Here is a 25,905-nt window from a genome sequence, read left to right as displayed (position 1 = left end):
TCTTCATTTTTATATAAGACCTTGTATCTCACCTCCTGAGGGTTTTCTGTAACGCAGATGTTGCCTTGTAAGTGTTTGAGCTGCTTCTCCCAGTAATGCAAACATCATATAAAGAACTTACAATAACTTCAAAGGAAGAAGCTGATCAGGGCAAAACTGAAAAACATTTATTGTCACCCAGACAAATTTTTTATGAACTTGCTCAAGCAGAATCATTTTTAATATCACCTTCTCCAGGCATGCCTTCAAAGAGAAGCGAAGCTGCTTCCCCTCAACGCTAAGCTGCAGAGAAAACCATTTCCTGGTCAAGCCCAGCTTGTGCCAACATACTACTTGACTGAGTCGTAGTGCCAAGTAGTGCCAAGAACTGCAACTCACAACAAGGACCAATTTTAACAAGCACAACTTCCCGCTTTTCAAGGGGCTTATCCGAATTCCTCTTCTCCCAAATTTGCTGGAAATTTCTAAGATTTTTCATGTATTTCTTTCCTTCAATAAGTGTACTCATGCCCCCCCTCTGGCCTTCAGCTGATACCCAGGAATTACTCTCTCCTGTCCTCCTTAGCTCCATTAGTTACACAAAAAGGTCAGTCTCCCACTTCTTTCTTAAGTCTATCATTTGTGTCACATTATTTTCATTTCAAGTATCATTTAAATTCAGCAATAACGGTCCTCAGTCTTAACTGTGAATACTCAGGCTTTTTGAAGTCAGTCCACTATGTCTAAACATGAAGTCAGGAAATAATTTTTTAAAAGGCATATAAAATTTGGGTATTATTTTATTGTTCTTCTTTCAGTTCACAGAGGAAATTCAAAACTAAGTGTTACTAAAAACTAAGGCCCCAATGGACAACATCTTAATTTCATGTGGATTACTGACATGCCTAAAATGCTTTGCTAGGTAAGGACCTAACAGGAGTTCTCTAATGCTTCCAGAAATTCCAGTGCAGTCCAGCCGAGTCCAGTATAAAACACACCTCTGCTCAAAAGGGAGAACTCGCGTGTCCTCCTGCCGTTCATGCTCTCCCACCTCTGTGCCAACTCTAGCACTCAGTTTGCAGCTATCCGACTGCACAAATCCTGCCCCTAGTGCAGGGTCCAAGCCTGGGTTAAGGATAAAGATGGGGCAATGGCAGTGTGGTCTTGGGCCTCATTAAGGAGACGGTGAAGATACAGCCTAAGCAACCAGAAAAGAGAAAGGTTATGAAGGGAACAGAGAAGTACAGATGTGAGCAGATGAGCTACAGTCTGTCCGGAAGAGGGCAGTGACAGAAAGCAAGCTTGTCCTACAACCACGAGCCCACAGTAGAACATGCAACCTTGCCTAGACAGAGCACTCTGTATCACCATCATATTAAAAGGTTAAAAAAAGAAAAAAAGGCCATTAAAAATACATTGAAGTATAAATTTTTCCAACAAGGTTCATTAATGGTACCCACTGATGTTGAAAACAAATAGGCAGAACACACATCAAGCTTAAAATGGCCATTCAAATCCCAGCGGTCTCACACTATCAGGCTCCTTGAACTGCAGTGAAATGACTCCTGACCTGTAACCAGAGTCTCAGCGAGGGGTCACACTACTGAAATAACTTACAAGTTAGTTTAAGGCATACTTGGTAAGTGATGAAAATCAATATAGGGATGATCAGTTAAAAGAAGTTCAACACTGGTGTGTCTGATCTTCCCTTTATCCTCTTTGCCTCTATCACCCACTTTGGAAAGTATTTATTACTTTTCATGACAAGTGTGACTGAACAATTTTCATTGCACTGGTAGCCTTTATTCTGCCAGGCATTTTTTCACCTCAATGACTAAATAATCACAACTACTTTTACAATTTTATTTCCAGCAATGTTACCGGGTAAATGCCAGAGACAGGTGATCCTACTCTGAGTGGGAGGTTGGACTGGAAACCTCCTGAGGTCCTCTCCAATCTAAATTATTCTGTGATCCCATGATGCAAGTATCATGTTATAAAAATACACACAGGCTTGTTCATATTTTTGGGTCTCATGAAAAAAAAAAAAAAAAAAAAACCCAACCACAAAACCCCCAAATTCTCTGCTGCCAAAAGGTACAGAATTGGGTGGCAGCAAAAAAGGACCTAGCAACTTTCATTTGTACTGGTAATGCTTCAAACTTGTCTACACTTCTCTGAAATTATTTTCGTCTTGGGATCTGAAAATTCCCTACACCCCACTTGTTCCATTTCATAATACCATTTATGCTCACATCTATAAGCAAATTCACTCTGGCACTGTCAGTGATACCTTATTTATTTCCCCATGAATTCCTCTTTGAAAAGAGTAAGGATATAGAAGGACCAGACAAATACTACTAAAGAAAGGTCACCCAAAAAATGCAGTATGTTATTTACTATCCACATTTGAGTGTAAGTATGAGGGAAAATTTGACTATGTACTTCCTCCCAACCGCACTGATCTTAATAAGTCATTATATTCCCCAGAGTTATAGTGCAGACTTTTGGTCAGCCCTAATTCTGTACTCACCCAACTTCAATTTAGCCTCTACTTCAGCCTCCTCCAGCCTACACACTTACATGTACACTCAACTTGTTAAAGGTTACTGCATTGTACATGTAACTCAATGAATCTGCTTTTAAAGCTGTCAGTCCTTTGAAAGCTAGTCCTCTTTCACGCTTTACTCTAAAATGAAAGGAAACAGATCTTAAACTCTTCGGTTAAATTTTTCCAACTGTTTTTCTCCATGGCAAGTAAAGGTTAAGGTTACAGAAGGTCTCTCCCAGGTTTCAACATGCAAGTATTCAAGAATGAAGATTCAGAACTTAGAAGGTGCATAAATGAAACAGGAAAGGATCATCAGCATAATTTTGGGGACAAAGGTACTGCACTCTGCAAGGAAGGATGGAATTTCACTCTGGAAGGATTGACAGCAAAACGCATTTTGTGTAATCTCTTTCCCTTGTGAAGTCAGTGTAATCCAGATTATTCCGCAGCCGTGACCGAAGATTTGAGAAGTATTCTGCACAAGAAACTTCCAGCTGGGTTCAGGTAGGCTCTTCAGATGTAAAATCAGGCAGTATATTCAAATTCAGCCAAACCACAGAAGTCAAATGCATAGGTAACTAAGAGATTATACAAATTTCCTGTACTAAAACCCACTGAATACTCTTTTCATCGTAAAAAAGGATTAGCAGCATATAAACAATTTATATAAGGAGACTTTAACGATTTTATTGTGATGTGCTATTTAGCATTTGCAGAGGATCCGATTATAAAACTTTTACTTAGTTTTCCATGAGTCACCCTCTGAATAACATGTTTTGATTTACCTAACAGCAAGAACTCTTGGTAGGAGACTGTTTTACTAAATGTGGTCATCCAGGCCTATCATCACATTGCTGTTGGATGCAAATTCTGTACAGAAAAAGGAAATTTTGCTCACTGAACATTAACCAATTGTTCAATCTCACCTAGCTTTGAAGAAGTTAATAAGGTGACTTAGATTTTGGCTGCAATGATACCAGAGGCTCGCCTCTCAAAACAATCTGGCGATGTTTGGATCACAAGTGGTACTGAATACACAGCTTAATGCTGTCTCAAAAGAAAAGCCAGTCAAACTTCTGGACCATGAAGCAGGAGAAAGGAACTCTGATACAATGTAACACCGTCAACTCTCAAATATTTCTGATAACAGGAAGCTGGGGTAACCTAGTTAATGAAAAACCATCAACAACAATACTATTCTTTGCAAAGCTAGCTCCTGGCATCTTGGGGTGGTTTTATTAGCTTGGCCACGGCATTGCTGAAAGGCACAGATCCAGCCTGGGTCCCAAAGCAACGTGGTCATGTTCCTCTAACACAGCACTTCAGTCTCAAGGGTTTGTACAGAGCAGTTTATGTGGCTTCACGCAGCACTTTACAAAGCCTCCCAACATCAGAGTTGTTTAGTCCAGAGTCAGTATCACTGTTCTGGTATTTGGCTGCAGTAAAGTCACCACCCGAATAGTCTGCTTATGGACGTCACAGACCCGACTATACACACCAGACCACTTTAGCTCAAACAGCAGTAAACTCCTGTTGGCGTCCTGGGGGCTGGGGTTATTCTTGCTGGGTATCAGCTTTAGATCTCCACGGGAACAGTGGTGTTCGAGGGTAAGATCATCTCAGGAAGGAATAATTCTTCCAGCAAGCAAGAAATTGGCTGTTCAAAGAGGTAGGGAGAAAAAAAAAAAAAAAAAAAAAGAAAAAAGAAAAAGCAGATGCCAATAGAGAAGAAAGAAGCCACTTTCATCCTCCCGAGAGCAATGCACTCCAAGGACTGCAGGTCCTAGTACACAGTGCTAGGCGAGTACAAAGTACATAACCTCACGTATGCCAGACAAACAGCAGCAGCCCTAGAACAATCAAAGTGCTCAATGCCCATTCTCTTGAAAACACAATACAGGTAAAATTTCCACGAATTTCATTTTTTTTTCCATCACTAGCTCTGTTCCAAACACCAATAACTTGCATAACATGAGACTGCTCAGAGCACCAAAACCCAGGCTGTTGACAAAGGTGGAATATACAACAATATACCAATACTCTAAAGAAGTACATACACGGGTGGAAAGTCAGTAAACAAAACAAAAATAAAATGCAGATGGTATGTAGCTAAAACAAACTGTATGGTTCACTGCATACCTAGCAGGCCAAGAAGGAAGGGAAATTCCTTCTCAGGGTTTACGCGAACAATGAGTTTCCCTGAAAACTCCAGGAGGCCGTTCCCAGCTCCTCCACTGGCACCATGAATAGGAAAAGCAAATGCTGGAAAGGTTGTTTCACTTCATTAGTGACCTCAGTAAAAGTCTCAGTACTGGTGAACTCTGGTGTAGATCAATGTGACCTCTTGCTTCAGAGTGGTATTGTTGTTACAGCATGTGCAGCACGCAATGCTGCTTTTTAGAAGAAAATACAGCTGTCAATATGCCACCATGGTCAAATTCACATTCCAGCAGTCACAGAGGTCTGATCAAACCCAGTTCAACATGTTGCTGCTCAAACCCACACTTAGAATACCAGCCAAACTCTCCTCAATTTGAATACAAAGCAAGAAAAAGACGCTATGTGTAACTGTGCAACTGCAGGTAAGGGGTAAACTCTTGAAAGCAGCAACCCAGATATTATACATAAAGATCAGCAAGTGCTGTAGCTACCCTTATCACAGCTGTGTATAAAATACACTTTTGGGGATATGTCTGTCACCCCATTTATTAGCAAGCTTTTGACAACTGGGCATGCAAATATAAATGTATGTGCCTCTGAAACGCTTCATTAAAATACGCTCAAAAATCCATCAAGTAACTCTTCAAAATCTTCTAAAAGCAGTGACACAGGGCACCATAACATCTAATGGCTATTTAAAAACAAAACAAAACAAAACAAAAAAAAACGAACACTAAACTGTGGCTCCTCTGCCGCGTTGTTTCTATTGCATTAAAATGTCAGTAATGGTTAAAATGTGAAAAAATAGGAAAGTCTCACCAATTCAAACCAAACCGCAAACCACTTTGTAAGATCATGGAATTCTACAAGTTAACAGACAAATGAACAAACATGCACACCAATAAAACTGCACAAGAAGAAACATGCCAGCTTCTATTTATTTTTATTTGCTGTGTTCTGCAGTTTAGGAAAAAAAGGCTGTAGCAGCAGAGTTTTGTTAAAGCTGAAGGTAAATTTTGGAAGTTTTCATTTAAGAATTCAAAATAATTTTCTTTTTCAAAATGGCTTTGATTCAAAGCACGGATGTGAATGGAAAAAGTTACAAAAGTGTTTCAGAACCTGAAAATAGGGAAGACTGGAACAAACATGAAGTCATCTATGGATAATCATCTCCAAATATAAATTCCTACACTCAGTCTTTTGGTAATACTTTGATGTGTGCTGTGGTTAAAAAGAGAGTTGAAAGAAAGGACAAAAAAGAGGTAGGTTCTTTAGTTGCATGTATGTGCAAACTCATCATTGCAAAATTTTAGTTCAGTTATAAAAGCTGGTCTAAAACACTGGCACAAATTTTTACAAAGTTTCCATCTCATGTTTTCATAAGGGTTCAGATTCACTAAAGAATTTCTGATCCTGTGAACAATTCCAAATAGTAACCTCGTTTTACTGACAACAGGCACACAAAATATGTACCAGGCATGACCTAGCAAGCCAGGGAGAAAGACTGAAGAAAACTCTGTCTGCTCTTCTCACATCCACTTTTTCGACATACATGAGGACAATCTTTCCTGCCTTAATCACTTGGAAATTGATGGCAAAAATACAAATACTTGAAAAACAATTCACTCACTACTTTAAAAAACAGCCAAAATGGAGTAAGAAGAGACAATATGACCTTGTTTACCTACACTACACTGCATCTCTACTTAGTCAGCTTCTTATAGCTGGTAAATATATGTTAGCACATTTACAACTTTTGAGCAAAGAGGCTGAAATCCAGCCTTTAAATAGCTGAGTTATTTAAGTCCAGAGAAATACTCACCTAAAAAAAAAAATAATAAAAAATGCAGATAATCATTGAACACAAGTGCCATGATAGCAAATACATTTGTAAGATTTTTTTTTTATCTTGGGTTGGTCACTGAAGGTGTCAGAGTCCTACTGACATTGGACAACTGGTTGCTCATTTAACTGAATTTTCTGATTTAACAGAACAGCAGAAATGCAAGAATACACAGCAATGTATTACTCCACAATTTTAATTGGGGGGGGGGGGGGGGGGGGGGGGGAAGATCTTATTTAGCTGATGGTAATGACTATCCTGCATGTAAACTCTTCTTGTTCTTCAACCAGCCTAGTTTTAGGGTCTAATTGGCTTGAAACTCAACAGAAACAACTAGGGAGTATTGGCATGAGCTGCTATAGAAATACAGTTGAACCATTAATTGCAACTAATCATGTATTGTTTATGACATCTTTACAGTCACTTGGAAGAATTCCTAGCTGTAGCAATTCTCAATTCTTACAGAGTATGTTTAATACAACAGCAGTAAAGAATGAATTAAATTTCATTCACGTAGTGTAAAGAAAGAGAGAAGCAGGTATTATTAATCCTAATTTTCCAGATGGGAAATTGCAGCACAGAAAAATGCAATGTCATGCTCAAGATCAGAGAGAGAGAACTGTAATTTTAACTTAAAGGTTCTGATGTAAATCTGCCCTGCTCAATACAGTTGACTGCTGTTCTTGAAAGTACTAAAGACTGACAAACACAGCTTTCACTGAGCACTTCAGAAAATATACATTTTTCAGAAGCAAACTGACCTATATTTCAACCATGAAAACTAATGTAAACTTTAGAAGCCATACTTACATATATTATTAAGCATCTAGTAATATTTTTAAAAACCAGGATGCATAACCAGAGGGTCCTTCTTTCTTGGTGTCTCTTTAAAACTCGTTACCTTGCCCTTTCCCATAAAGCCACTGCTTCCTCTTGCCCTTGCAGACACACACAGCCTGTTTGCAAGCGCTGCGCAAGCAAGACCGAAGACTTGCTAGGATTAATGCTCTGGGAATATTTCACGTGAGGAATACAGAAATATACCCAAGAAGAGATTTTTGGATGAGTTCCAGAAGTGTCTATCTAAGGTAATATGCGCCAAATCTAAAGGATTTCCGTTTGTCCTTCCTTCCTCCCTCCATGCAAAAACCTTGCGAAGGCGTTAAGGAGCATAAAATTACTTTGCAATATTTAAGAGGCATTCTTAACACTGCTGCTTCAGCCACCAGCCAAACAAAACTTTTCTTTCGCCATTAACGTACCACTCGTCTCGTAACTCTAACAACCTGCACTTGCAGCCAGGGACCAGTAACACTTACTGTGCGTTGCAAGTACGACCCTCTCAGAATTAAATGCTACCCATCCTGCATTTCCAGTTTGCAGCAAATTAACAATAAGAGTATCAGGAAGTCCTACACTTCTGAAACAACTTACTAAAAATATCTTATCCTACCAGAGAAAATAGCAACAAGAACTTGCTCATCAGTTTACAGTAACGTACTTTCCCCAAGACAAAAAGTGCTGGCGATACCAACAGTACAGAGAGATGTTCATCTTGGTGTATGCAGATGATTAAAACAAAAACCCATTATAGACTAAATTTTGGCTGCAAATATGCTGACGTCTGCTGGAAGCATCTTTGCAACCTCCTGTGGAGAGAGTTGTGATTTTCACCTGTATAACCTGGATCTGAATCTAAAACCCCATTTCTCTACACCACCACCCCCGAAAAGTTACTGGAAAAAGAGCTTGCTGAGATCAACAGAAACATGCCCACCAGGCAACTGTATACACATTTAAAGTAGCTAAAATAATAGATATGATAAAAATATAAACACCTTTTCTGATAAAATTAAAGCACTATTAAAAGGAAAGAGACACACAAAGAATTACCTCCATTCTTGCTGAAAGATATGTAGTCAGAACAAGACAAACTGCACGCTTCGAGCCGTTAAGAAAAAGAAGAGCAAGCGAATGAATAGCTTTCGGATGAATCCAAATAGTTTTTGTTTCTCTGCTGCAGTTTCACCACTCCCACAGGGTAATTTCTATGTTCACTTTATAACGAAAGCAAAGTACAGGTCAGAGTAAGAAAGGGAGGAGACCAAAAAAACTCCACTGTATTAGTCAAAGTTTGTCATTCTTGCTATCTTGTTTTCAAATGGGGGAAACAGGGCTGATGTGACAAAAGGGGAATTAGAGGGGTGTTCTGCTTATGCTTAATTAACCAGAAGCTCGGTTCATCTGCATTTTGTATGATCTGATTGGTAAAAGCAGGAAGCAAGAAAACCTTTCAAGTGCATGATTTATGGAAAGATTATCACGTGACTAAAAGGCACAGAACAAGAAGGGCCAAATTCAGCTTTCATTTACATCAACGTGGATCTCTTATAACTGTTGCCTTTGACAGATTTATTCCGTTCAAAACAGAATAAAATATTTGGCCTCCGTAAAGACATAAAGCCATTTTTAAATCAGAATTTAGCCTTTGCTTTCAAACACAGCACTTGTTTCAGGTCTGTTCAATGCAGAATTTCTGTACTGGACAAGAACCACATGACATATTCGTAGGGCATTTTTAAATACATTTCTGCCCCCTCTCCTCTATCACTCTGTCTCCAAACAATCCAGCTACTCATTGCTGATCTACACACTCTTGTTCACTTACACACTCCTATGTTTTAAAAATCTATTGTAAAAACTTAAAAGGCAGGACAGCCCGCAAATGCACTGGAAACGCTCTCTTGCATTTCATAAAGGAAGTTAATGAAAGCATACAATCACTTTATTATTTGGGGAACAAAATACAAGGATATAACATCCAGGAAGGTATGGAAATTTTTGTTCAAGTGAGAATGAGAAACGGTAATGCTCTGGTTTTTGCTCTGTTGCCAGCAATTAAGTCTCCATTTCCATGAAAAGCTGGTGTATTAGATGAGCTACAGGCAAATTTTTTTCTGTCTCTCATGCATGGACTTTTACACTAAGAAAGGGAAGTGTTAGAGGTGACAGAAATACTGAAGAGGAATGTTTACTAGGATGCTACCCGAGTGCTAAGGAAAAATTGGAAGTAACAAGAGGGATAAGAAACTAAGAGCACACATTATGGAAGATAATGAAACAGAACTATCCTAGCAGAGGCAGCATTTTTTTTCAGCGATGGCCTCAAAGCACAGCTGTCCCTTGAGCAGCTTGCTCAGATGGCAAAAGGTTAAAAGCACCGAGGAAAACCTGAATCATCTGACCTAAAAATGGAAAAGGCGAGAGAAAAAAAGACTTGTGGTACAAGCTCACTTTTAATATGATGCCCTCTTTTAAATATTGAAGGACTCTACTCCCTTTTGACAAACACTTGGTAAAACACACACATTATGTGTGCAGACAGTAGAACCATAATGGCAATTTATTTTATTAGGCTGGAGTCAGAAGCCTCATCTGTATTTCACACACCGCAGCAGCAAACTACAAATCAACAAGGTGAATTTTATACGTGGATTTTTGTGGTACTATCAAGTGTTTCCATAGAATGTAACTTTATTGGTATGTTTAAAAATGACACACAGATCCAATTATGACACTGGCATTGAATAAAAAAAAATAATGAAATGTTAAAAAGCCAATTATCACATAATTTTGTGTTGTCTGAACAGTATGGCACAGTCTGAAGAGAACACAGGACATGCTCCATGTAAATAGCTGAGCAATAATATATGTAGTTGAAAATATGGCTAGTGGTCCGTGGTTTTTTATAGTCTTTAAATACAAGATCCTCAGTATTTTCCTGCACTTAAACCGTCAAATCTGTTTCTAGCATGTGTGGCAGCAACCCCAAGAAAGATTCAAAACAAGATAAAAATAATAATTAAAAAAAGTGTTTATCATACTGTCCAGGAAGCGGTTCTGTTTGAGAAATCCTGAACAAAAGTGAGTGCTGATTTATAAACCTGTCTTCACTGGAGTAACTCAAGCATCCTTAAGCATATGCAGTGAATAGGATATAGCACTCATGTATACAAAACACCTTCTGGGAGACTTTGCATTCATACAACAGTGACTAGATTACTGGTGAGTTAGCTGTTATCAGGATTGAGTTTATTTTACTCAGCTACAGGTGCCAAAAATTACAGGCTTACTTTAAACTATATTCTTGAGCAGCTGTCAAAGAGAGGCAACTGCCTATGGTAAATCTTGTTAAATTCCTTAGGAATAAAAATTTACATGAACATCAGAAAGAAACAGCTTTGCAGGTCAGCATGACAGTGAAGCAAACTTCTAAATTCCCTTAGGCAAAAGCTACTTTCTCCAACTGGAATGCAGAGTTTCCCAAAAAGAGATCTTGGCATGAAAAAATCTCAAACCTGTTGCTCTCAGTCTCTTGCTAATTAACTCAAAAGTTAGACTGGAGATGAAGAAGGGTAATGGAGTCACATACTCACATAGATGGAATTCAAGTGAACTAAACAGAAAAGGATTAAGAAGAGTATGGAGTAAAAACTTAAGAGAAGCAGTTCTGAAGAACACAAGTTGTATGCAAAGATGCCATGTCCCTGAACAACACAGCTGCAGGTAAGAGCACAACCGATCTCCGTGCAACATTATGTGTTACCAAGAACAGTCAGGAACACTCGCTGGAGATGCAATGAGCTGTGCGCTTCAGGTCATCCCTAAGGATTCTGGCAGAACATGTGAAAAACAGCAGTATTGGTAACACAAGGTAACCAACTATCTCATTCTGCACAAATACACTAATACTTTTGGCTTATTAAAAATATTTGGTGGTTTGGTTTTTTGTTTTATTTTTTGTTCAGCACCTTTCAAATGCTGTATGTTTCACAAAACTCTGGCAGAAATTAAACTAGAGAAAAATCCAAAACAAGTGACATGACTGCTGCTGGAGTCCAGAATCCCAGTCTTCCACAATCATCTTCTTATAAATCAAAACCCTTTAAAAAACATAATAAAGATCTGAATGATCTAAAAACAATATATTTCTAAAAACATGATGTTCTTCATTCAGAGTGAAGACAACTCAGAGCTGTTTTGAGTTATGGAAAGAATTGAAAGCAGCCAGAGACCTACAAGGGATTGTGCGTATTCGTCAGGGAACCATATATCTGATGCTGCCAACCCGTCTTTGTACCACAAAAAAGTAATGGCAAAGATGTTCTTTGAACATTTGAATTCCATCATTCATTTCCTCAGGGTCCCCACCAAAAATTGCGGAAGAAAAGCAAATCTAAAAAATTCTTTCTAGGTTGATTACACACAGGAATATGAGAAATAAACGCATGCCTGTCTACTGGTTCATTCAAGATGTACGCCAGACAGGAGGTATTAGTCACTCTTCTGAGCACAATATTAGGATGTTGATTGCAGCCAGTCAAAGACTGACGCTTAAGAATGGAGCCATCAAATTAGCTTCCTGGTCAAAATTCACAATCACAAGAGAGATTTCTCAGAGGGAGGGTTAAACATGGAAAGAGAGGAGAAGAAACTGAGACTTGGAAAGTGACTGTGCCTCAAAGTTTAATTGTCATATAATTCCTCCAGAGGAAAGGGAGTGTTTCTGCATGACACAGCCAGCAAAACATGCAGGAGTCACATCCTGGTAAAGGGTTGCAGCTCCAGCATATTTGACCTTAGAAGACAGCTTTATGCATAGGAACACTGGCCAGGTGAAGATAAAGGGGAAGAATGCAAAGCAAAGGGAAAAGGATTTATTTCCAGGAAGGTATTAGGAAAATACTGCCCTTCTTGTGGGAGAGGGCTTATGTCTGGATCCCCAACACACATCTCAAAGGTTGAGCCAAGCAGGCTTTGTCAGTCTTCTGCAAGTCCAGGGACAACACTCATCCTCATTTAAGTGGTGCTGTCAGGCTGAAGAACACAGTTTAGCTGCATCACCAAGACTAAGCATACTTATGTTAACCACCTCTCAGGCCTTGGCAAACCCCAACAAGAGCGGTGAATTAAAGATAATCTTTCTAGAACTTCCATGCTGCAGGACTACCTGCTGTTTCTGGGGACTGAGGTACACCTGAACTGCCATTCCTTCTATGGTTCCCCCTCACTTCTGTCACCCTGTCCCCCTTCCCACTCAGAGGGAATACTGCAAACCAAATTAGTTTAATAAGCCATTTCTATGCATAATACTGCTTCAGATTATATATCCATTACAGTGTCTTCAAATGAATCTGAGGATAGATTTGACTCACTTTGCAAAATCTGACTCATGCTTCATGGGTATGGAAAAAGCAGTTTGCAGAGTTGACTCCTATAGGCTGTAAACTCTTGAATCTCACTGTAGTTTTGTTTAAGCAACAGCCATGTTACCAGACCTCTAGTTCTCTATGCATCTTGAGGACTGGAGCAGAAAACAGGGAGAAAACAGTTAAGCACAAAATGCTTGAGTTAAAATAGTTACCTTTTGCTAAGGCAGGAGCACAGGGTATACATATTTTTTTGAGGAAGAAGCTAAATATGTTTTAAAAAAAGGTATGTTTCATTTTGCTAGAGATAAGTTTCACACTCAAAGTCAGACTCAGAAATCAAGTCAGTATTAGATGTTTGCTTAGCCAGTTTAGCTTCTGGATACAAAGGCCAAATTTTCCTATTATGCAAGTTTTATAAGATTATACCTCCTTTGATTTCTGAGGAACTACTTACTTATTGTGAATCTGGATGGGCTCCTGTGAAGCTGCACTATGTGTACACAAGAACCACCAAACCTGTTCAAACTAATTACATGATGGGAAAGCTACCCTCTTCATTCTTTTTACTGGTGCTCTTGGTTATTGTCTAGGTTCCCCTCTGATGGGATTTACACTTGCAGATTTTACACAGTGACTGTGCAAATACTGGAGCTCCAACAGCTAACAACAAACCATATGAAGTCTTTTGCATTTTCAAATATATACTTCCCTAAAGGATGGCATTCCATTTAAGAGCGGCTCATTCAAAATGATACAGACGATTCATAATGTCTGTATAAACATCAGATCCATTCTATGGACATACTCAAAGGCCACTACGACATGAGCTGCTTCTGAGAATCAAAGTTACATTCATGTTTCCTCTGAAAGCAGCACCTACTTAAGTAAACAAAGTATTATTTTACTTGAAATTATTTTCACTGAACTGCTAATTTGCGATTCATTGTAAACTCACAACCTCAAAATGCTTCATAATGCAAAGAATCTTCCAAGGAGGCAGATTCATTTATTGAAGAGGACTAAAAGAGAAAATATGTTCCAGATCAGTCTGACCTGTCTAAAGCGCTAGACACCTGGTTCTGTTGTGCCAGTGGATTTGAGGGGTTTTACATCAGATGTGAAAGATGTCCAGAAAATGTCAACATCGTTCAATAGCAGCACTGTGTCTTGCGAATGCAAGTTCAGCTTCTTTCTAGCACTTCCATGGCCCAAGAGAAGAAGAGTGATCCAAAGAAGATACCTGGATCCAGCTTGCAAACTCACACGGAATGCTAGTTATTAGCCAAACCCCTTCATCAGCCCTCTGGTTACCTACAGGGGTTACTGAGAAAATACAGCCAGACTCCTCTCATGAGCACACAGACAAACAGTAAGCAGCAACAGTAATGACATGCCATAAGGCAAATTCTCATTAGACCTAAGGAAAAAGAAACACCTTCACTACCAAAATGCTGGACGATGGGAACAGAAAGGTTATCAACTCTGTTCTTGGAAGATTTTCAAGTCGTAAAGGCCCTTAGCAGCTCGACGTAAATTCTAAATCAGTCTTACTCTGAGCAGGAGGTCGAACTGGACTGCCTAAAGAGTCAAGCCCAGTTTAGCACTAGCATGATTTAATGAGATAATGCAGCCTGCTTCAAAAACATATGCTACAGTGCCATGCTCTAGCTGCAAGACACCTGTGAAACAGCAGCACAGCTATGTCCCGACTAAGCACCAGGCACAGTTGTGCAGATGGAGTGCAGCTACACACTGTCCTCCAGACCTAAAGGCTTCTGTCACTTCTCCCAGGTTGTACTTCCCCACCAACTGCTATTACCTTAGCACTTTGCACTACCAAAAAAGGTGGAAGATTCAGGTCCTGCATGGTTTGGATTCCCCCAAGGCAAGCCATTCTAAGAAAACAGAAAACATTTGGAAGCAATTTGACTGGGAACAGTTGTTGTTATGCAAGGCTTATGGATGGGGAACAATAGGTTCCTGCCAGCTAACTCACCTGCCTGAACAATGATATGCATCATACCAGCTGAAGAACATCCTTCCAAGAGGATTTTCTTCCATAGAAACACCTCCTCTTCTCACAAAATCATCTACAGTAATTACTAAAATTAGTCAACAATTCCCCAGAAGTCACAAGTTGCAGTCTAAAACTAGAGCCGCTCAAAAAACTCCCAAACATAACAAGTTTTACACAGCAAAACACTGATTGTCATGGAAATGTGCCTATTTTACCAAAATGCTCTATAAAAGGCAACAAGATTGGCCAGCAGGCCAGTCTGTCCAGCTTCCTGCCAGGCTGCCTGCCAGCCCTAGGGTGGATACTCCAAGCTCCCTAATTTCAAAAATAAAAATCAGATATGAGAAGGCTCCCACAGGATGGGGATTCTGCTTCCTGTAGCTCTCTAATTAAAACAAATCCTGTATAGGTGTGTGTGTCAGGAAGGACAGGGATGCCTCCACTACCATACAACAAGAATGGCTTCTCAACAACAGACTAAGTTTAAGAAAATTTGTTGTATTTCAAAAGACAGATGCCATTGCTAACAGCACAGGAGTGAATGGATGAGACATCTCTGCACAAATCTGTGAGAGGGAAGACAATACCAAAGAAATCCAAACATCAAGACAACAAATCAGAGGTGGGGAATCCCTGTCTTATCCCTTCTGCCATATGTATGTAGCTATTGTATTTAATTAAAATAAATTACAGCTAGCTTGTATGCATACTGCAGGGCTTTTAACAGCCCTGAACTGAAAGACAGTGACGCTCCATAGCCATCCTTCAGGAGTACACTCTGTGTTTCTAGATGCGGAATATAGATGCTCTGTCGCAGTACAGTTGCGGCAAGGCTGACAGATCAGTGCAGAACAAAAAGCCCAAACAGTTCTGCTTTTATACTATTTACTTCCTCAGCTCTGTATGTGGGATTCTTGCCAGGATGCTGGTAACGTTAACGGAGAATGCAAAGCTGCACATCAGCGTGTCAGGCTGTTTCTAAGCAAAGATGTTTCATTGGATAGTTGTTTCTTTTAAGCGTGGTGATTTAACTCCACTGAACTAAACTATTTCTGCAACACTTGGCTGTGCAAGAAGGATGCATTTTCCTGGTTAACCACTGCATCCACAGAGTTTAATGCCTGCTTGAATTCACTTCTTGCATTCGCAACAGTAGCAGCATCTCAGCATGAGAACTCTGCACAGAGATTCATACTTGCTGTGCCACACGACACCGTCCATTGCTGCTGGGTAACAGCAGTTTGGTATGGGTACATCAGCCCTTCACGTCTGAGGGCCAGAAGGTGATTAGGTGTTCAGGAATGCTGCTGAAGTGCTGTGCCACAGGACCCGATGATGATGATGCAGAGTACATTAACAGCCTGACAGTGTGCTTTCTGGTGATACAAACTGTGTTTCTGTCATCATCAGGCTATAGATAAGCCACCCATACATGATGCTCCAAGCTCTAGGTGATTGATGTGTAAGATTAGCCAATGTTAATGTAAAGCAGTCTACAAAGGTCCATTACACCAGGAGGTTTTGAAACTCCAGCCTGCTAAGTAAAATGAACAAGGAAATAATTCTTGCCAGACCATGCCCCTAACAGAATTAGAGACGCAATGTACCCAACAGTACTCTCCATTTGAAGCTGTTCAGTGGATGTTTGGACAAAAGAAAGGATCAGTTAAATCCTACTTTAAGCAGCTGCAGAGTATCAGTCAATCAATACCATTTGGAAAAAAAAATTCTATTTATTCTTCTCTTTGGGAAGGCATAAGTGAGGAAGAAAAGGATTTTAAGTAAGCTTATAGAAGTCCATAATAATACTAATTCAAGATTTTGAAGTGCTTTACCAACGGCAAGTAAACATACACATCTCTGACAGGAGAAATGAAGCAACAAAATGCAAAGCATCTTGTCCAAGCTTACGCAACAGATGAGAAGTACAAACAGAATACGGATCTCCAACCTCCATGTCTGTGTCCTATTACCCTTTTATTTAAAAAAACCCTCTATCTTATTTTGCACTACAACAAGGTTTTCCACATAGTTTTAAGTGTTAATTCTGAGCTCCATATCCGTAGATTTTTTCCTGACGTGGTATCATCTCACCCGTTATCTCTTCCTCTATACACATACAATATAAAAGAGATTTAGAAAAGAGGAAAAAAAAAAAAGTCCTAAATTTTAATGTAAAGGCAAATTCTTTTTCACATGGACATACTGAATACAGGTTTGAACTAGCACTCATTCTTGATCTTATGAGGAGAGAAAGTACTGCTTGGAAACTGTAGGAAAATTGAAAGTGTTCAGATGCTACTCAATGTATATATTTAAGATGTTCTGATTTCCTGCAATAATATGATGCATAGTGTGTTCTATGTATTATTATTATGTATTTTTATGTGTTTATGTATTATTATGTATCAGCTGTATATACGCTTTACTGCCAGCAGAGATGAAACAAACAAATATCCAAATGCTGACAAACCCACCACATAATGTTACACTTCTGAAGGGAACGATAAGGATGAAGACAATTTTTAAGAGCATCCCTTTAACAACAAATTTACTTTTCTTACACATGCATTCTGTAGCTTAGATGCAGACAGCTTTGCACTTACAAGTAGAGCAGTGGGTGGCAGGCCTCTTGAGAATTTACATAGCTTAATACAGTAGCATCCAGAGACAGCTAGCTGTAAATGAGCTAGATTGGGTATGAGAAGTAGTACTCGTGCCATCTGCACTGTGCTTTGCTCAGACTAATATATCTGGCTTTCCAACGACACTAAATATATTGGGCAGAGCCTATCACACTGAAGAGTGTATGATATGGCTTCTGGTGCCTTTGTTGGCCACAGAGCTTTTGAAAACATCCTTGGGTTCTGGTCCTTGCTCTGCTGTATACCTGTCACGGTACCTTTACACCCCAAGTGCTCTCCCTAAAGCTCATCTCCCCCATCAAAGTTAAGAGTAACAACACCCATAATTTCTTAAAGCAAGCTTCAAATTGGATAGTTGCTTGTATGCAAGGCAACATTAAGTACTTTATCTTCAAAGCCATCTTGGGTATTTAAACTCTTACGTTACACGGAAGGTACCGATATACATCTAAACTCGTAAGACAGACTGGAAATCTCTGTGATTATTTGTGACAGATATGTCCACCAAGATGTGAACTTCCTCTCTGCATCCTCTGTTCTACCTTGTCCTGTCACTGGGAGGCTGGTTCCATATGGAGAAAACCATCTGCCTCAGACAACTTCAGTCTCATCCAGAGCTTGCCCCATCGAGAAGGATTATAAGACACTGCAGACAGTGGAATACCAGTGGAAGAAACCCAGAGGACCATCCACATTGACCACTCACATAGCAATCACCCTACTAAAAAGGACAAACAGCTCTCCTCCTGGAAGGCTGACACAGCTGGTTGTCATTTTCCAGCCTGAGCAGTTAGTCTACTCCTCCAAGCCGGTGAGCTAAGGATACTCAGCGAAGAAAGGGCATGTCTCATGACAACACAGCAGCCAGGATGAAGGGGGAAAAGGGAAGAAGCATTTCTTCTACAAAAGACAAGACAGACTTCAGTCTCATAGAAGAGGTGCTGAAAGACTAGAAAGAAGTGCATTTCAGGCATGTTCATCACTTCACGTATCTGTAAAGATTCCATGTTTTAAAGAATAAAATCCTTTTTTTTCTTTTCATATGAAGTTACATTTTTTTCCCACTACCTTCATGCAAGACTCAAAGCCCAAAGCAAACGGAACTGTGTGATATAAATATGATACATAAAACTGCAGGCTCAAGAAGGCTGTGATTTCTGAGCTGGAAGTGAATGGGCTGTACTGCCTCCATCCCTCAGAAGAGTGAATGTTAGGAGCAGTGATTTATCTCTGTCCATCGCATGCTGGCTTATACAAGGGTGGGACTTGATGACTAAGGCTACTCACAAACACTTGGTATCTTTGCAAGTGAAAATGGGTTGAGATATAGCACATCAGAGCAGTTCACAGCAACATCAGAGAATTTTTTTTCTAGCCAAGGGCCAAGGCTTTTAAACACTTAGCAAGCCATGTCCATATGTTAATAAACGTGTCAGTAGTGTTCTATATTAATGTGAATAAATAATGTGGTAGTAGGCTATATGAAACAGTTGTGAGTCATATATAACCTTTAGGATATAGGCTCCCACCCCTGAGCTATAGAAACTAGCCTCAGTTAGGGAAAAATAAAATCTCAATAATGTCTAATAATGATTTGTTATTCTCAGAGTTCCATGTTAGGAAAAAGGATTACCAAGTATTTATATAATCAACAAGATATTTTTTCACCTAGCATTTCCACAGAAAGAGGTTTAAAAAGACGAGTACCCCATCCTCTGCCTGATGCTCACTCTTTCCAGCACCAAGAGACAAACATGGCTGCATCTGATATAGGCAGAAACAGTGCATTTAAGATCCTGCATTCCTCTGTTACTCTGTGTGTGTCTGTCTGCAGATTTATTTGCCTAGGAGAATTCAGGAAGACAGAGTAAGCACCACTGCAAGGTAGACAATTAAATGATCTCTGAATTTACATTTTCGGCTTGCAAACAGGTGAAAGGTGAATTTCTGGGTAAACTCTGGATCTTAGATATCTAAAAAGATCTGAAAGCAAGTGCTTTTATCTTGCTTTACGAGCAAATTGAAAAAAGAAACAAAAAATGAGTAGAAGGTTTTGCTGCTAGGTGTCTTCCAATTTCAAACATTAGAAGTCTTCAGAACACTGCAGCTTTGGAGTATCAGACAAACTCTGATTAACAGAGAGCACAGGTGAGAAAGACAAGAACACATGCTATTTTCCACTTAGCTTGGGAATGTATAAAGCCAGCTCTTGTGAATACAGATGCACATATTTCCAGGTTGATGCATCACCTCTTCTTTTTTCAGTTGCAGAGAAGTTGTTTTAGCAGCTGTATTACTATGGGAAAGGGGGAAAAAAGAAGATAGAGTCCTGCTCCCTGGAGCTTCCTGCACCCTAGAATATGGCTGCAGAGAGAGAATCCAAGACTGACTGATAGCCCATCGTTTAGCCCAATGAAGTGCAGGGAGCAACACATCGCTCCAGCACACAGCTCCTATTCATGTGGCACAAGAGGAGTGCTCCTACAAAGTGCACATAAAAATTTCTCAGTGTTAATGGTGGTGCCAGAGTTTTGTGTATGAAGCCATCATACCACAGATACAACTCATAAAATGGAAATCCGATAACTAGCCTTAGCATGCTCCTCTCTTTGCAAAGCACACATTGAACTTACAGGTACTTTCATAACTGACAAAAATTAAAAGTGCTCTTTTAAAAATAAGTTGTGTTTTTATGTTTCTAAGTCATCTAGAAGACAGCACTGTCAAACAGAGAGTTTCTTTTTGAATACCCACTGCCTGTGTTAATGGCTACTTCACACACATCCAATAACACTGACCTCTTTGTGGTTTGTCTCCTTTCATGCCATACATGTTAGTGGACCTTCTCAGAAGAAAACAGATACCTGAAAAAGAAAATGGCTTGCTTTACTGTTGCTGCCTGTGCTCTTCTCTTCAAACCTTCCTCATCATTCACCTCCCTCAGCCATCAGACTGAATGGCAATATGCTTCATGACACCTGTTTGCTCACACATGTGTAAGGAGTGGGCTGCCTCATGAGGTCAGATATTAGGCTTTTACTGCTGAAGAGTCAAAATATTAATATGTAACATTGCATCTGAAATCTGAAGTAGATATGGTGCCCTCACTTCACAGGCACAGGTGGCAAACACAACTGACAAAGCGACTTTGTGGAAGGTACACGAGTTAGCAGATCTTCAACTGCCAATAAAAAGCTTGTCATCATCTGGTCCATTTATTGGACCACCCTCCATCTTCACACAACAACCAACCAACCAACGATTCAGACAGGACTATGGCAGCAAATACTTCTACCAATCCTAAAAACATCTGTGTGCATGCACACACACATATGTAAAATGGTCCCCAATATTACCTTTTCTTCTGTAAGATATTAACTGGAAGGAATATGCTGACATGACACAATGTACCCTTGTCAAGATCCTACAGAGCAGAAGTAATCTTTTAGCCCACCGTTTAAGTGCAGAGGTTATTCTCTATCATGACTAGCAGTATCTATGAATATAACAAAAGCTATTTTGGATCACTTTAAGGTACAACATTGAAAACCCTAAGGTTTATGCCTTGCAGTAAAAGCATCTGATTAAAATGCACAGTTTAAATGGAAGTATCTCTGTTTGGCAGGTGAGGCCAGTAAGAATACAAGGTTCCCTTTTCCAAAACAAAGGTAAGAACAGATTTAATACACTAATCTGCTATAAATCTTGGGGGAACTGCAAAGCTTTATTTCCTATCCTGAGGTAGGAAAGAGAATCTCAGATCCCAAAGCCTGCTATTTTAAAGGAAATGTCCATGGAAGAACTAACCCCAGAATTTACCACTTCCCTCAGTGTAGAACAACCTAGATGTCCAACTAGAAAAACGTCAAAGAAAGAAAACAACAGTATTTCAGAAAGTTATAAATTGTAAGATCAACAGATTCCGTCTCTCCCGGTATAACCTGGTGTTTTTACCTGGAGCTCCAGCTGTGCAGAAAGTTTTGGCAAAAACACATCTCCCTTTCCCTTGCACACATGATGTTCCAGACGAACCACCTAATGGATTGCCTTGGAAACCTAATACACAGAACTCCTTACGGGCTCTTGGCAGAAATCCTTTCTTACCTGCTCCCAATACACAATGCCCAATTTTAACAGCCTTTTCCAGTTGTCAGAAAGCCACACAGATTATATAATGTGTGGCCACCCTCCAGAGATCAACAGACCAGTTATCACAACTTAATCACCCTTGCATGCCTGACCATTCATTAAATTACAATCTACCTCAAGGACCACACCATTCATTTTGGAGTTGTCCTGCATGTGGTCCTGCAGTTTCTGAAAGGTACTCTGATGACAAACCCAAAGGAATACAAGCTGGTAACACAACGGAACAATTACTGAAGTAGCTCACTGTTGCTGCAGTTTACATATGTCATAAGAACCCAACAACTACGAATGGCACTCACTGTATAGAAGGAAGGTGTTAACAACTAGACTGGATGAATCTTTTCTTATTGTACCATCGTTTATGCCAAAAAACTTCGTGTGCACACTGCACCATCCCCCAGCCTCATGTGCAAATGGATAGGGAAGTTAAGTCTTTGATCATTTCATTCATGTTTTTGATATGAATTTTGAGACAGACTTTTTTTTTTTTTTTTTTAAATGAAGAGCTGCATTACACGACGCCACAGCTTTTATTCTTTACCTGGCTAGGCATTTCTCAATGTAGTTTAGCATGACACTCTAATAGAAAACTTTCTGTAAATTACCAAGAGAGAAATCAGGATAGTAGGGAGCACTGGACAATAGCAGTTTGCCAGAACAAACGCTGGTGATTTCATTGATTATCACTTCCAGCACTGACTACATGTAGTGCAGGGAAAGAGCTGACCTGGTTAAGGACTTTTCCATTTCTAACTATTATCTGAGGGAGTGTGCTAAGGAAACAATTGTCCTACTGAATCATTTCAAGAATTTTACAGCCAAGAAGATTTATTACCATAAAACAGGTCTTGGAAACAAGAATATTTGAGGAGACTCAATAGCTATTAAACCAGTGTGGAAAACATGATGCTGAAGGAATTGCATATGCCTGACACATGTTCTATGACTTTTTTTTTTTTTTTTTAATAGAAAGTGTCTATAAAAAGCAAGTCTGTAAAATTACTTAAACTTCTCAGACAAAAGAGACACACAGGTATAAATTAAAATGACATTCATTTTAAAAATTATAAATAAAGTACCACACAAAGGCTGTTTGACAAACTGGAGTCATCAATAATTTCAAAACCTATGCGTTAAGAACATACTCATCCCTTAGTAAGCAAGCCGCGACACATTTTGCAGACTTATAGATATTTTAAAGTTGAGTCAACAATACATAGAAAACTTCACGCAGTCTTTTAATGAGTCCACTTGTTAGCCGGTGTGAAACCAAATTCAGAATAATCTTAGGTTTTGTTATTACAACTGCAATGTAGATGTTGTTATCACACAGTACATGCTCTGTTTAAGACAGTTAAAAGCATCTATCTTTAAAATTTGCCATTGTCTTCTACAAGTGAATCAGAAAGATAATCTGTAAGGCTTGCTATCTATAATACCACTGAAAAACATCCTGCTTTCTTGACCAAAATGGAAAAAAAACTCCTGTGCTAAACCATAAATACATACAGTACTCTCAAGTAAATGGTTTTAATATATTCAAAAATACTCAGCCAAAAATATAGCAGCTTTAAAGTAAGGTTAAAGCTTTTCTTACACCAACTGGTATTAGAGAGAATACTAACAAGCTCTGGAGCCCAAAAACCCTTTCCAGCCTTTCTTGCGTTCCTGCAGGTTCGTCTGATTCTTCAGATTTTATCAGAAACACTCCAAGAAGAGATAAAGCCTTTCCCTACAAATGCCTCCTCTCCACATCCTTGGACCATCACTGCTACAACAACAGTAATATGCAATTACATGACACAATCTTGAACTATTTTATGCCTTGCACAGTGATAAGAACGGGAGAGAAATGATCTACCTAATGCAACTCACCCTGAACCACATGGCTTGAAACCAGGGAACTAAGAATGGCTCTACAAACTGCATATGCTACACTCACAGTCAAAGAAATGAGGAAGACTAGTTGCCTTTTTCATTAAATGGATGTCTTGGAGAACAATTGTCCTATAGTATTATAGGAGAGGAAAATGAACATTCTTCTTTGACTTACTTTTTGGATTGTCCTGGTTCACTTGTACAACTCAGTCACCATTTCTTCTTCTGCAATACAACAAACAAAAGACAAATTCTGTTAAAAAAAAAAAGTATTTGCTTGAACTGAAGTTTCTCATTTTATCGTTAATTAATGCTTGAAGCTTACTGTTTGCTTTTAGTCAGCACTGGGAAAATATTTCCATCGTTCATTTCTGTTTCTCTGATTTTGATTGCCAGAGTATTTCTGTTACATGAAACTGCTCTATCAAGATGAACTGCAGAGACTGCCTTGCGATTTGAGCGTAACACTGAAGAATTCCAAATTCTATTGCAGAGTTTACCAAAGAAATTCCTCATTGCCACAGAGAAAGTGAAGAAATGTAAAGAAGGATTTAATTGCCCAAAGACAGGTATGTAGTTAGACTCTATGACTGCTCCTTGTTGCCTTCCAGCACCTACTTCAGAAAGGCAATGACTTTCCCTTGGTCTCGGGTCATATCTGCTAGCCCTATGTTTCAGGCACCCCAAGATACTTCAATGGGCATTGAATACAAATGGGTTGGCTATTACCTCCTGCTCTGTGCTCTGGATTCAAATCTGTAAAAACAGAGAAAGTACATCCATTCCTTACCGGGAATTCATTATTGTTTGTAAAGCATTTTGAAGTTTAAAACAAAAAAAGCAAGCAACCAAAAAAAACAAATCCAAAAAATCTACTAAGTAGAATTATGAGAGTATTGTCCTTAAAAAGAATGCTCTAATGCTACATTCTCTATTTAGCCACATAATTAGTAAACCTTTAGCAGAAGCAGCAAAAAATTCCTCACTCCCTTACTATGCCAAGTAGTGACCTGGAAGAACTATTCAAACCTCCATAAAGAACTGGTATGCTCCAGATAATGGAATAACTAAATAACAGGGGATGTACTGGAAAATGAAGTACAGAGACATCTCATCACTCAAGGTTAGCACTGTTCTTGTTCTGCTGAAAACAGTAATTTGCAAGGGAGAAAAAAAAAAAAAAAAAAAAAAGAAAAAAAAAAAGATGGAAGGAGGAAGGCACCAGTCAGAAAGAATCCTGACTCTGGCTACAGTTTACAGCCCGGAGGGGATAACAAAGCAACACATAAATGCCAACATGGATTTGCCAACCTGCTCAACTTCTCTTTCCAACAACCTAGAGAGCCATGAGATACAGAGAAGGTGCAGTAATCATCACAGGCACCTGAGCGTGTTAGTTTTCACACCATGTCATACCGTTTTCTCCTAAATCAATAAAGGAAGTATGGTATTCATAAACATGCTGTAGAATTGGATGGAAAAACACATCCAAAGAATAAAACTATTAATTGTTCAAAACAGTGACCACATATTGATCTTAGCATGTGGTATCCAACCTTCAGCATCAGAAAAACACCAATGCATTCCAAAGGAAACAGAGTATCACATTAATTCAGACAACTATGCATAAGAAGTGTTTTCTGAATCTTAATCAACTAAACTTCTAAAATCTCAATATGAAATAAATACATGTATCATTAGGGGCTATGAAATCATTTCATTCCTTTAAAAGGGACACCGTTAAACTTCAAGCTATTTAATTTAGCAAACAACAATAGAGCTTTATGAAGCGTGTTTTTCACTAATGACCTGGCCACTGTTTTCGTTGTGCTTGCCTCTAAAATGCACAGCCAATATTTGTGGTTTTAAAAAAATGACATTTCTTTTCTCAAAATGTTGTTGTGAAGGAAAAAAACAATCCAGAAAAAATCAAACTCAGAGTACAATCAAATATACAAAGGAAAACCACACAAGTACAGATTTCATCATACTCCTCCAGATTTTAAATAGATCAACATATTTTGGAGATGGGTGCGATTTTATGCTAGCTATGCCCCTTTAAAATTGGCAACTACATTTAATTCAGTGGCTTCTTATTCCAAATTCCAAACTACAGTTGAAAATAGATCTCACAATGGAGTCTTACAGCTGAATATACTCTAGGGGAAAATTATTTCCTTTAATTTATTCCAAATTCATTTGCATGACAGTATATCATTAGTATACACAAAAAATATGTATTATACCAACAGAGGAAAATTCTGTTCAGTTAAAAGAAACTCACATCCCACCAGTGAGATGAGCTTGAAATTTAAAGCACAAACCTGTTGTTTTGTTTCTTTAAAAAACAAAAACACCCAGACAGAGCTATTAGTAGTCCAGATTGTAATTTGTTTAGATACCATGTGATCTGAACAAAAACCAACACAAATATGATTTCTTACCTACCAGATATCTCCTAAATAGCTAAA

General features: G+C 39.0%; 1 protein-coding gene across 4 annotated transcripts in view; it reads right to left on the bottom strand.

Moving 5' to 3' along the window:
* LOC115341263 (endonuclease domain-containing 1 protein-like) overlaps positions 1 to 25,905 on the bottom strand; it is a 176,581-nt gene that overhangs the window by 89,827 nt on the left and 60,849 nt on the right. For 2 of the 4 annotated variants that reach the window (XR_005932476.1, XR_005932478.1), the window contains exon 3: positions 23,610 to 23,659. The exons of 1 other annotated variant lie outside the window; for it this stretch is intronic. The gene's annotated coding sequence lies outside the window, so the exon portion shown is untranslated. Of the gene's footprint in view, positions 1 to 18,366; positions 19,704 to 20,205; positions 20,272 to 23,609; positions 23,660 to 25,905 lie in introns of those variants that run through there. One more of the 4 variants, XR_005932479.1, reaches the window with a different exon arrangement.

The sequence above is a fragment of the Aquila chrysaetos genome, chromosome 5 (genome assembly GCF_900496995.4).
Source record: "Aquila chrysaetos chrysaetos chromosome 5, bAquChr1.4, whole genome shotgun sequence".
NCBI classification, from domain to species: domain Eukaryota; kingdom Metazoa; phylum Chordata; class Aves; order Accipitriformes; family Accipitridae; genus Aquila; species Aquila chrysaetos.
The sequence above is the reverse complement of the archived record's forward strand: the minus strand, read 5'-3'. Positions and strand labels throughout refer to the sequence as shown.